Source organism: Lepus europaeus, chromosome 7 (assembly GCF_033115175.1).
Source record: "Lepus europaeus isolate LE1 chromosome 7, mLepTim1.pri, whole genome shotgun sequence".
In the NCBI taxonomy this organism is placed as follows: domain Eukaryota; kingdom Metazoa; phylum Chordata; class Mammalia; order Lagomorpha; family Leporidae; genus Lepus; species Lepus europaeus.
In genome coordinates, this window is record NC_084833.1 from 35148950 (window position 1) to 35162222 (window position 13273).

Consider the following 13273-nt stretch of genomic DNA (forward strand, 5'->3'; position numbering starts at 1 on the left):
CAAATAAAAAAAGTTAAAAAGAAATAAAAAATAATTTGGGAGGATTTCCTCCCTTTTAATTGTTTTGAATAATTTGAGAACTGGGGTTAGTTCTTCTTAAATGTCTGGTAGAACTCAGCAGTGAAGCCATCCGGTCCTGGGCTCTTCTTTGTTGGGAGGGCATTTATTTCTGATTCAATTTCTATCATGGTTATGTGTCTGTTTAGGTTTTCTATGTCTTCATGGCTCAATTTAGGTAGGTTGTATGAGTCCAGAAATTTATCCATTTCTTCTAGGTTTCCCAGTTTGTTGGCTATAGCTCTGTAGTGGTTTCTGATGATTCTTTTTATTTCTGTTGTGTCTGTTGTTACATTTCCATTACCATCTCTAATTTTATTGATTTGAGCCTTCTCTCTCCCTTTTTTCGTTAGCTAGGCCAATGGTGTATCAATTTTGTTTATTTTTTCAAATAACCAGCTCTTCGTTTTGCTAATCTTTTGTATTGCTTTTTTGGTCTCAATTTTGTTGATTTCTTCTCTAATTTTAACTATTTCTTTTCTTCTACTGGATTTGGATTTGGTTTGCTGCTGTTTTTATAGATTCTTTTTTTTATTAATTATGGAATTTATTTCAGATGTATAAACATCATAGGAAGAAGGGCATTTAAACATTTATCCTCAAGTCTCCAAATTGTGGGAAAAACAACAGCTGCTATAAACTTCTAATGTAAACCCAAGACTGGCACAAAGCCAGGCTCAATATTCATCCTTCATCAGTTGTGATCTAATAAATCAGTAGACTAAGGAGTCCACAATTACTTTTGTAGTTAACAAATACTCCCATTACTGCCTATTATAGGGCTACATCCATGACCAGAGATGCCAGTGCTGGTCAGGGCTTTAAGAAACCAACAAGTCTCTGTATTGCATTTTGTCTTAAGTAGCACAGTGATTATTGTTAGTATTGGGAGATCTTTCAAAAAATAACCTAGCTAATTAAGTTAGTTCTAATATTTTACCTATTCTTTCACCTCTGGAAATTTTGAATTAATTTCTTTCTTTTTTATTACATTTTTTTTTATTTCATAAATGTGAATTTACAAAGTGCAACTTTTGTATTGTTGTGGCTTCCCCCGCCAACCTCCCTCCCTCCCGTAGCCCTCCCCTCTCCCTCTCCCATCCCACCCTTTATCGAGTTTCATTTTTAATTACCTTCATATACTTAAGATCAACTTAGTATATACTAAGCAAGGATTTCAACAGGCTGCATTCATACAACCGCACAAGGTATAGGGTATTGTTCGACTAGTAGTGTTTTTAAGTTTCATAGTAAAACACATTAAGGACAGAGATCCTACGTGGGGAGCACGTACCCAGTGACTCCCATTGTTGATTTAACAATTGGCACTCTTATTTGTGACGTCAGCAATCACCCGAGACTCTTGCTATGAGCTGTCTAGGCTATGGAAGTCCCTTGAGTTCACTGACTCTGAACTTGTTTAGTCAAGGCCGTGTCACAGTGGAGGTTCCTTCCTCCCTTCAGAGAAAGGCGCCTCTCTCCTTGATGGCCTGTTCCTTCTGCTGGGGTCTTGCTCACCAGGGTCTTTCATTTAGATTGTTTTTTGCCATCGTGTCATGGCTTTCCATGCCTGTGAGACTCTCATGGACCTTTTAGCCAGATCCGAATGTCCCAAGGGTTGGTTCTGAGGCAGGAATGCTGTTTTGGGCATTTGCCATTCTATGAGTCTGCTCTGTGTCCTACTTCTCCCGCAGGATCATTTTCTCCCTTTTAATTCTATCCTTCATTATTTGCTTACACTGGTCTTATTTGTGAAATTTCTTCAACACATACCCTATCTTTTTGATCAGTTGTGTATTTATACTTATCACTTTACCAAGTGCGCTGGCATTGTTACCTGCCTCCTTGGTAAGATTGATTTGAAATCCCCTGGCACATTTCTAGTTCCACCACTGGAGGTAAGTCTGAGTGAGCATGTGCCAACATATATATCTCCTCCCTCTCTTATTCCCACTCCTATGTTTAACATAGATCACTTTTCTGTTAATTTTAAATGCCTAAGAATGATTGTGCATTGGTTACAGAGTTCAACCAGTGGTCTTATGTAGAACAAACAGAGCAACAACAACAACCACCACAAAAAAAATACTAAAAGGAATAAGATAGTAAGTTGTTCTTCAACACTCTAGACAAGGGCTGATCCTGTCATTGTCTCTCATAGTGTCCATTTCACTTCAATGGGTATCATTTTAGATGCTCATTTAGTTGCCATCGATCAGGGAGAACATATGATATTTGTCCCTTTTGGATTGGCTTATTTCACTCAGTATGATGTTTTCCAGCTTCCTCCATTTTGTTGTAAATGCCTGGATTTCATTGTTTTTTTACTGCTGTATAGTGTTCCATAGAGTACATATCCCATAGTTTCTTTATCCAGTCATCTGTTGATGGACATTTAGGTTGATTCCATGTCTTAGCTATTGTGAATTGAGCTGCAACAAATATTGAGGTGCAAATGGCTCTTTTTTTCTCCCCTTTAATTCCATTTGGGTAAATTCCAAGGAGTGGGATGGCTGGGTCCTGTGGTAGTGCTATATTCAGGTTTCTGAGGACTCTCCAAACTGTCTTCCATAGTGGCTTTACCAATTTGCATTCCCACCAACAGTGGATTAGTGTCCCTTTTCCCCACATCCTCGCCAACATCTGTTGTTGGTTGATTTCTGCATGTAAGCCAATCTAACCTGGGTGAGGTGAAACCTCATTGTGGTTTTGATCTGCATTTCCCTGATGGCTAGGGATCCTGAGCATTTTTTCATGTGTCTGTTGGCCATTTGGATTTCCTCTTTTGAAAAATGTCTGTTAAGGTCCTTGGCCCATTTTTTTATTGGGTTGTTTGTTTTGATTTTGTGGTGTTTTTTGATCATTTTGTAGATTCTAGTTGTTAATCCTTTATCTGTTGTGTAATTTGCGAATAACATCTCCCATTCTGTTGGTTGCCTCTTCACTTTCCTGACTGTTTCCTTTGCTGTAAAGAAACTCTTCAGTTTGAGGTAATCCCATTTGTTTATTTTATCTCTGATTACCTGTGCCTCTGGGGTCTTCTCCAGGAATTCTTTGCCTGTTCCAATATCTTGAAGGGTTTCCCCTATGCTCTCTATTAGTTTCATGGTGTCACGGTGCACTTCTAGTTTTTTCATCCATGTTCAGTGGATTTTTGTATAAGGTGTAAGATAGGGGTCTTGCTTCATACTTTGACATGTGGACATCCAGTTTTCCCAGCACCATTTGTTGAAGAGGCTGTCCTTATTCCAGGGGTTGGTTTTAGGTCCTTTGTCGAATATGAGTTGGTTATAGATGTTTGGATTGATCTCTGTTGTTTCTATTCTGTTCCATTGGTCTATCCATCTGTTTTTGTACCAGTACCAGGCTGTTTTGATTATAACTGCCCTGTAGTATGTCTTGAAGTCTGGAATTGTGATGCCTCCGGCCTTGTTTTTATTGTAAAGGATTGCTTTAGCTATTCTTGGTCTCCTGTTTCTCCATATGAATTTCAGCATCGTTTTTTCTAGGTCTTTGAAGAATGACTTTGGTATTTTGATTGGTATTGCATTGAACTTGTAAATTGCTTTTGGGAGAATGCTTTTGATGATATTCTTCCAATCCATGAGCATGGCAGGTTTTTCCATTTTTTTGTGTCATCTTCTATTTCTTTCTTTAGTGTTTTGTAATTTTCATCATAGAGGTCTTTGACATCCTTGGTTAAATTTATTCCAAGATACTTGATTTTTTTTGTGGCTATTGTGAATGGGATTGATCTTAGAAGTTCTTTCTCGGCCCTGGCATTATCTGTGTATATGAAGGCTGTTGATTTCTGAGCGTTGACTTTGTATCCTGCTACTTTACAAGGGCTAATCCTGAATTCCAATAGTCTCTTATAGGAGTTTATCAGGTCCCCTATATATAGTATCATGTCATTGGCAAATAAGGATAGTTTAACTTCCTCCTTTCCCATTTGTATCCTTTTAATTTCTTTTTGTTCCTGATGGCCCTGGCTAACACTTCTAGGACTATATTGAACAGCAATGGTGAGAGTGGGCATCCCTGTCTGGTGACAGTTTTCAATGGAAATGCCTCCAACTTTTCCCCATTCAATATGATGCTGGCCATTGGTTTATCATATACTGCCTTAATTGTGTTTAGGAATGTTCCTTCTAACCCCAATTTGCTTAGGGTTTTCATCATGAAAGGGTGTTGTATTTTGTCGAATGCTTTCTCTGCATCTATTGAAATAATCATATGATATTTGTTTCTCAATTTATTAATGTGATGTATTACCTTGATTGACTTTCGAATATTGAACCATCCTTGCATACCAGGGATAAATCCCACTTGGTCCAGGTGAATGATCTTTCTGATGTGCAGTTGGATTCGGTTTGCCAGAATTTTGTTGAGTGTTTTTGCATCTATGTTCATCAGGGAGATAGGTCTGTAGTTTTCTTTCTCTGTTGTGTCTTTTCTGGGCTTAGGAATTAAGGTGATATTGGCTTCGTAGAAAGAATTTGGGAGGGTTCCCTCCCTTTCAATCGTTTTGAATAATTTGAGAGGAACTGGGGTTAGTTGTTCTCTAAATGTCTGGTAAAATTCGGCAGTGAAGCCATCCGGTCCTGGGCTCTTCTTTTTTGGTAGTGTGTTTATTACTGATTCAATTTCTTCCATGGTTATGGGTCTGTTTAGATTTTCTATATCTTCATGGCTCAGTTTAGGAAGGTTGTATGTGTCCAGGAATCTATCCATTTCTTCCAGGTTCCCCAGTTTGTTAGCATACATCTCTTTGTAGTGGTTTCTAATGATTCTTTTTATTTCTGTTGTGTCTGTTGTTACATTTCCATTACTATCTTTGATTTTACAGATTTTGGTCTTCTCTCTCCTTTTTCTGACTAGTTGGGCCAATGGTGTGTCGATTTTGTTTATTTTTTCAAAGAACCAGCTCCTGGTTTTGTTGATCTTTTGTATTGTTTTTTTGGTTTCAATTCTGTTTATTTCTTCTCTGATCTTTAGTATTTCTTTCCTCCTGCTGGATTTGGGCTTGACTTGCTGCTGTTTTTCTAAATCCTTGAGATGCATGGAGAGTTCATTTGTTTGGTTCCTTTCCAGCTTCTTGATGTAGGCACTAATTGCTATAAACTTTCCTCTTAGCACTGCTTTTGTTGTGTCCCACAGGTTTTGATAGGTTGTGTTATCATTTTCATTTGTTTCTAGAAATCTTTTGGTTTCTCTTTTAACTTCTTCCATGACCCACTGTTCGTTTAGGATCATGTTGTCCATTCTCCATATATTTGCATATGGTATAGAGATTCTTGGGTTGTTGATTTCGAGTTTCACTGTGCTATGGTCTGAGAAGCTGCATGGTATAGTTTCAATTTTTTTGAATTTGTTGAGGCTCCCTTTATGGCCTAGCATATGGTCAATCCTAGAGAGTGTTCCATGTACTGGGGAGAAATACGTGAACTCTGTGGCTGTGGGGTGGAAGGTTCTGAAGATATCTATTAGGTCTATTTGGTCTATAGCATCAATTAACTCTGTTGTTTCCTTGTTGAATTTCTGTCTGGTTGATCTGTCTATTGGTGAGAGTGGGGTGTTGAAGTCCCCTGTTACTCTTGTATTTGAATCTATATCTCCCTTTAAATCCTTTAGTAATTCTTTCAGATAGCCAGGCGCCCTGTAATTAGGTGCGTATACATTTATAATAGTAATGTTTTCCTGTTGGATAGATCCTTTAATCATTATATAGTGCCCTTCTCTGTCTCTTTTAATAGTTTTTATGTTAAAGTCTATTTTGTCTGATATTAGGATGGCCACACCAGCTCTTTTTTCATTTCTGTTAGCTTGGAGTATCTTTTTCCATCCTTTCAGTCTGCGTGCATCTTTGCTGATAAGGTGTGTCTCCTGAGACAGCATATAGATGGATTCTCTTTCTTGTTCCAATCAGCTAGTCTATGTCTTTTGGTAGTAGAATTAAGACCATTCACATTCAGTGTGATTACTGTTAAATACTGTCTTTTCCCATTCATGATTCCTGAAACGAGCTGTTTATGTATTTTGAACTTTGTTTGTAGGTTACTCTACATTCGCTTTTTTTTTTGTAGTGAAGTTCTTGTTTTTGTATTTCTGTGTGCAGCACATCTTTGAGCAAGTGTTATAGGGTTGGATGCATGGATACAAATTCTTTCAGTTTCTGTTTGTCTTGGAAGATCTTTATTTCCCCTTCATTCATAAATGATAGCTTTGCAGGGTATAGTATTCTAGGTTGGCATTGTTTGTCTTTTAAAACTTGTAATATATCATGCCATTGTCTCCTTGCCTGTAGTGTTTGCGATGAGAAGTCTGGGGTGAGTCGGATTAACTTACCCCTGAATGTGATTTGTCGTTTTTCTCTGGCACATTTTAGGATTTGTTCTTTGTGTGTCACTGAGCTGAGTGTTGCCACAATGTGTCGCGGTGAATTTCTCTTCTGGTCTACCCTATACGGAGTCCTGGCTATCTGTTGAATTTGGCTGTTGTTATCCAGCTGCCTTTGTTTGAAGTTTTCTGATAGTATTTCATTGAAAACACCTTCCAATCCATTCTCTCTTTCCACCTCTTCAGGGACTCCTATTATCCAAACATTACACCGTTTGATTGAATCTTGTAGGTCTCTGACCATATTTTTTAATTTCTTCTTCCTGCGTTTGAACTGACTGTATTATTTCTGGAAGTTTGTCTTCAAATTCTGATATTCAGTCTTCTATTTCATCTGTTCAATTTCCGAGGGATTCTATGGTGTTTTTTTATATGGTCAATTGAGATTTTCATTTCCAGTATTTCATTCTGGCTTCTCTTTAGGATCTCTAATCCTTGGGCTTGTTTTTTGTTCAGCTCTCGACACTGTTTCTCATTATTTCTAAGTAATCTGATTATTAATTTTCTGAATTCTTTTTCTGGCATGGTTTCAAATTCTTCTTCTTCAGCCTCTGTTATGGTTGGTTTAGTCTGCTCCATTGGCGAGTTTATATGTTCTTCTGTATTCTTATTGTGGGTTTTTGTTTTGTTTTTTGGCATTCTGTCTGGGTGGTTTTTCTGGTTGATTTCCCTCTGCTATAGACTGCTGTGAGTCTGTACCAATATCCAGCGTAAGCAGGCTGCTCTGCCTTCTAGAGTTTGTTTTTTTATTTTTTACTTATTTATTTTTAGTTTTTTTATTTTATTTATTTATGTTTTTCTAGATTCTTGAGGTGCATAGAGAGTTCATTAATTTGGTGCCTTTCCAACTTCTTGATGTAGGCACCAATTGCTATAAACTTTCCTCTTAGCACTGCTTTTGCTGTATCCCACAAATTTTGATAAATTGTATTGTCATTTTCATTTGTTTCTAGAAATTTTTTGATTTCTCTTTTGATTTCTTCTATGACCCACTGCTCATTCTGAATCATGTTGTTCATTCTCTATGTGTTTGCATATGATGTAGAGATTCTTGAATTGTTGATTTCCAGCTTCATTGCATTGTGGGCAGAGAAGATGCATGGTATGATTTCAATTTTTTTGAATTTGCTGAGACTTCCTTTATGGCCTAGCATATGGTCAATCCTAGAGAAAGTTCTGTACACTGGGGAGAAATATGTGTACTCTGTGGCTTTGGGGTGGAAGCCTCTGTATATATCTGCTAAGTCTATTTGGTCTATAGTGTCGATTAGCTCTGTTGTTTCCTTGTTGGTTTTCTGTCTGGTTGATCTGTCCATTGCTGAAAGTGGGGTATTGAAGTCCCCTGTTACTAATGTATTTGATTCTATATCTCCCTTTAAATCTCTTAATAATTCTTTCAAATAGCTAGAATCCTAATATCAGATGATATAGACTTTAACACAAAAAACTATTAAAAGAGACAAAAAAGGACACTATATAATAAATAATCAATTCAACATGAAGATGTACCTATTATAAATATGTATGCACCTAAAATTTGATTATTGTTTATAGCCCTTTTCAATACTCTTGAAGAACAGTGCTTTTTCTACTTACTGTTTGTTTAATTCTTCATTTAGAGGAGGATTAATCTTGTGATTATAAAGCAAATTGAAGGAATGTCATTTTAGCAAAAGAAAAATAAGAAAAAAAGGAGGGTATGGTGGGATGTTATCACTCTGCTCTTAAAACTGTATATATGAAATACATGAAATTTATTCCCTTTAGTAAATTTAAAAGGTAACTAGATTTTAAAAAGGTATTGTTTCACTGTCTTTAGACTTTAGTTGTTTTTTTAAAATATTTCTTTGACAAATCAAAACATAGGGAACAGCTTTTATTGCATACCAGGTTATAGTTATATAGGAGCAAGAAGCTCTTGGATTCTCCTGCACAGTAGGGTAACTACAGATAATGTTAATTTGCTGCATAATTCTGTGTTTTAAAAACACTAGAAGGAAAAAATATATATAAGTATATATCTACATATTATATATATATATATATACACATATACACAAACACATTGTGGAATGGCTAAATTGAGCTAATTAACATACATTTCTTCATATGCTGGTTATTTTTGTGGTGAGATCACTTAAAATCTATTTTTTAAATAATTTTCAAGAAAACAATACCTTGTCATCAACTGTAACCATCATGTTGTACAACAAATCTTTCTCCTCTGTAACTGAAAATTTGCATCTTTTTACGAACATTTCCCCAACCAACCAAAACAGCCCCCAGTCCCTGGTAGCCAGAATTCTACTTTCTACTTCTATGGGTTCAACTTCATTTCAGATTGCACATACAGGTGAAGTAATGTGATATTAGTCCTCCTGTACTTGTCTTGTTTCACTTGATATAATACCCTCCAGGTTCATATCTGTTGTAAATTATAGGATTCCTTCTTTTCAAAGACTGAATAGTATTCTAGTATGTCTACATGCCACATACTACACACCACGTTTTTAAAATATACTTATCTGCTAGGTTGAGTCCATGTCTTAACTATTGTGAGTAATGATACAGTGAATGTGAGAGGGCACATATCTGTTCAACATACCAATTTCATTTCCTATGAATGTATATCCAGTTAGGGATTGCTAGAATCTTATGGGGTTTTAGATAAGAATTTGACAATCATTTAAGTGGTTGCTCCCTTGAATGTAATGTGATAATTCTTTCCTCTGGCTACTCTAATTTTTTCTCTCTTTATCTTTGGTTTTCAGTAATTTGGCTATGATGTATCTATGGTGGACTTTTCTTTGTATTTCACATGCTTTGGGTTTGATGTCTTTTTTGAATTTGTAAATTTTTAATTTTCACAAGAATCTTTTTCTGCCAAGTTATTTATACTCATTCTGAGACTTCAGTTAAACACATCTAAACTTTTTGATGTTGCCCACAAGTCCATGAGGTTTTATTATTTTTAACAATTTTTTTCTTTTTCTTTTATTTTGATTAAATAATTTGTTGGTAAATCCATACAGTGTTGTTTCCAAAATTGTAAGATATACTTTTAGTTACATAACTCCAATATGATGATTTTTAAATTGCCATTTTCTACTGAGACCTGCAATCTTTAATTCATTACAAAAAATCTGTTTTCTTTTATATCCTCCTCTATCTTCCTCTACCCCATAACTCTGACTTTCAAATAAATAAGTAAATCTGTTTTGAAAAGTTACAAGCTAGAGATCTGAGTACAGGGTTTTCTAAAACTCATAATGTAGAGAGATTTGGTTACAGAGAAAAACAACTTTTCAGTAACTTTGAGAGAACAAAAAAAGATAAAGAAGTAGAAAAAAGTATATGAACAGAGGGAATCATGTTAGTCTCCTAAACAACCTGGAGCCATGAGAAGGAGAACAGAAATCCTAAGTCAACTTATGTTGCCCATCTTTGTCTTAAGGTAAGCAAAGAAAGGTGAAGAGAAAACCCATGTGTATCCAGGCTGATGCTCTGCATCTCAGTCACATTCAAGCAGAAGCTGTACAGCAACCTGAGGGAAGAGGGGTGTTTTTGAGCATGAGTCTGAAGTGGCACTGTCAATTATCCCTGCCCTGGGCATGACATGTAGGAAATTAAACAAAACAAGACATTAAAAAAAACCCATAACTTTGTGCCCTAAAAGATAATGATAAGGCCGGCGCTGTGGCTCACTAGGCTAATCCTCCGCTTTGCAGCGCCTGCACACCAGGTTCTAGTCCCGGTCGGGGCACCGATCCTGTCCCGGTTGCCCCTCTTCCAGGCCAGCTCTCTGCTGTGGCTAGGGAGTGCAGTGGAGGATGGCCCAAGTGTTTGGGTCCTGCACCCCATGGGAGACCAGGAGAAGCACCTGGCTCCTGCCATCGGATCAGCGCGGTGCGCCAGCCGCAGCGCGCCAACCGCGGCGGCCATTGGAGGGTGAACCAACGGCAAAAGGAAGACCTTTCTCTCTGTCTCTCTCTCACTGTCCACTCTGCCTGTCAAAAAAAAAAAAAAAAAAAAAAAAAAAGATAATGATAAGATTGTTTTTGAGGATAAGTGGACTAAAGAAACCTGATGTTAGGATATGGAAGCTGAAGAGTGTAGGGAATCCATGACCAGAGTCAATGGTAAAGACCATAGTTATCACCTAGTGGATCCACACTATCCTCAGAGTCCCGTGTAGATCACTCCCACTTTATCGGGTAACAGTGAAGAATGGACAGAGACACAAGATTCACCAAACCTCAATAAAAGGTTCACAAGAGTAACACTTGGGTTGGAGTCTTTTCCCATCATTATATTTTCAAAGCTGTTCTCCTACACTTCAGTAGTGAGAAGGCAAAATAAAGAGAAATGGGAAAAAGAAAAAAATGAAAGAAAAGAAATTAAACCTTAAAGTGTTTTTTTTTTTTTTGATAAAGAATTTTTAAATGGCAAGATCAATGCCTTGTACTGGTTTGGGGCTAGATATATTATAGCTCAGCTTCTATTTAAACAACAGAAGGCAAAAAGAGAAATGGGAAGAAGCAAAAAAAAAAAAAAACCTTAAAGTGTTTTTTTATATATATATAGAGAGAGAATTTTTAAATGGCAAGATATACTGCCTTGTACTGGTTTGGGGCTAGATGTATTATAGCTCAGCTTCTATTTATTAATATGACTTGCAAACATATCCACTGAAAAGATTTGTGCTCTCCTCCTCACTTGCCTCATCACATTGATCCAACAATTTAAGTGCTAAAACCTATCATGCAAAATATGCAAAAGTATAGGATGTACTTTAAAGGGTATTCTTTGAAGCATAGTTTGTCATGACTGTTTGCTAAAAGTTTTGAAAAATATCAAAAAGTGTCAGCATAAATAGATATGTGCATAAAATTCATAATATGTGCCCATTTAAAAATGAACTAATTTATAAGTATGGATATAAAAAGAGCCCCAGAATATATTATATAAATAAAGTAAGGAATAGAGTTTTATTTTTGTTATAGTATCATACAAAATATTGTAAATACAGAGTGCTTCTGGGGAGCGTAGGAAGAGATACTTTTATGTTGTTTATTTTTTAATCAGAGTATGTATTGATTTTATAAGGAAAAACCAAAATTTATGTCTCAAGCCTCTTCTGCAGTATCCCAATGGGAAGAAAAATAAATGTGGAAATTGCATATTTAATAAAACTATTTTTACAATGTTTCCCTCTCACCTTTACTAGCTTTACCTTGAAAGTCATTTTTGTATAACTATTGGGAAAAATTAATCCAGGAGGTAAAAAAAGTAAAGCATTTCATCTCTACCTTAACACAGATACCAGTGTTTTCTTTCATATCTAGAGTTTTCTATTTCAAAGTCTGAGACAAGGCCTGATTTCAGAAAAGAAGACAGGTAGAATTTATTTATTTATTTTTAAATACGAAAACCTACAATCTTCTCTGTTACAAAAACCTACAGCAAAGAGATGACAAAATGATTTGTTGAAGGACATCATCCTGAGAAGATAAATAGATTCTAAAATTGTTTTTGCCTCAAAAATCAATTCAGTTTTATATGGGTTTCATGGGAGGAAAATCACCTTTGCTGAGGAAAATATTCTTTTGCCTCTGAGAAGGACCAAACCAGCATCAGAGGGGAGAGAAAACTTTTTTTTTTTGAAGTGATGACACTTCCCTTCAACAAAGAATGAGTGTTTACAAAGAAACAGGGGACACAGACTTATTTTTCTCTGCACTGAATTAAAATCTGTTCTCCTGTATTGTTCTCCAAGCTACAAAGCATTACTCACTTAGGTATGTGGGATAGAAAGGCAAAAAGCTGTGTCATCCTGATGCCCTGATTGATAGAAACAAAAAGTTTGAAGGTGAGAGAGAAATATGGGAGAAATGTAGATAAAGAAAGATCCAATGAACAAATTATCTTGAGTTGAGAATCAGCAGCCCACTGCAGCTTTCTGCTCTGTATTATGTGACCCATGGAAGGAACAATTACCATAGATTTTCTGCACGGAGTACACAGGAGTATAAATATCCTTCCAGCAACTTCTGGGACAAGACTAGCTAGAGATATTTGATTTTTCATGGACATCCATAGTAGAACCAGGTCATTCCTTGAGATGAAGAATGTCAGAATAGGAAGCTGAGGGAATGGGATTAGAACTATTGGGAGAGTTAAAAACCTAGCTCAGGTGGTCCAGGAGTAAATAGTGGATTCTTTGAGCCCTCAAATGAACCAAGGGTTTGATGGAGAAGTGGGAAGGAAACTACCATCTATTAACAACTCCAGTTGTCAAAGGATACCCTTGCTTTTTCATTGAATTTTATGAATACCCATATAGGATAGGATAAATAGGAGAGCATGAACTCAGAAACACCTCTTTTGTCTTGTCAGGCCATTGTTAAGCAGGAGAGTTGCTTTAGACCTACGTTTACCTATTCCAAAGCCACTCTCCCCACGACATGAGGACAATTGTCTGTTCCATTGAGGTACCTTAAGGAAGCTTATGGCCAACCCATCTTTATCATTTACTATTATAACTTACTAGAATTTCAGGAATATCTTTCCTCTTCTGCCTCTATTATCCACTAACCAGATATCCTAACTCCAGTATTTAAAATAATTTTTTTAAAATTATGCATTTATTTTCATTTTATTTGACAGACAGAGAGTGAGCTTCCATCCACTAGTTCACTCCCCAAATGCCTAAGCATCCTGGGCTAAGCCATATCAAAGCCTGGAGTCTGGAACTCTGTCTAGGTCTCCCATGTTGGTGGCAGTACCCAACCACTTCAGTCATCATCTGGTGCCTCCC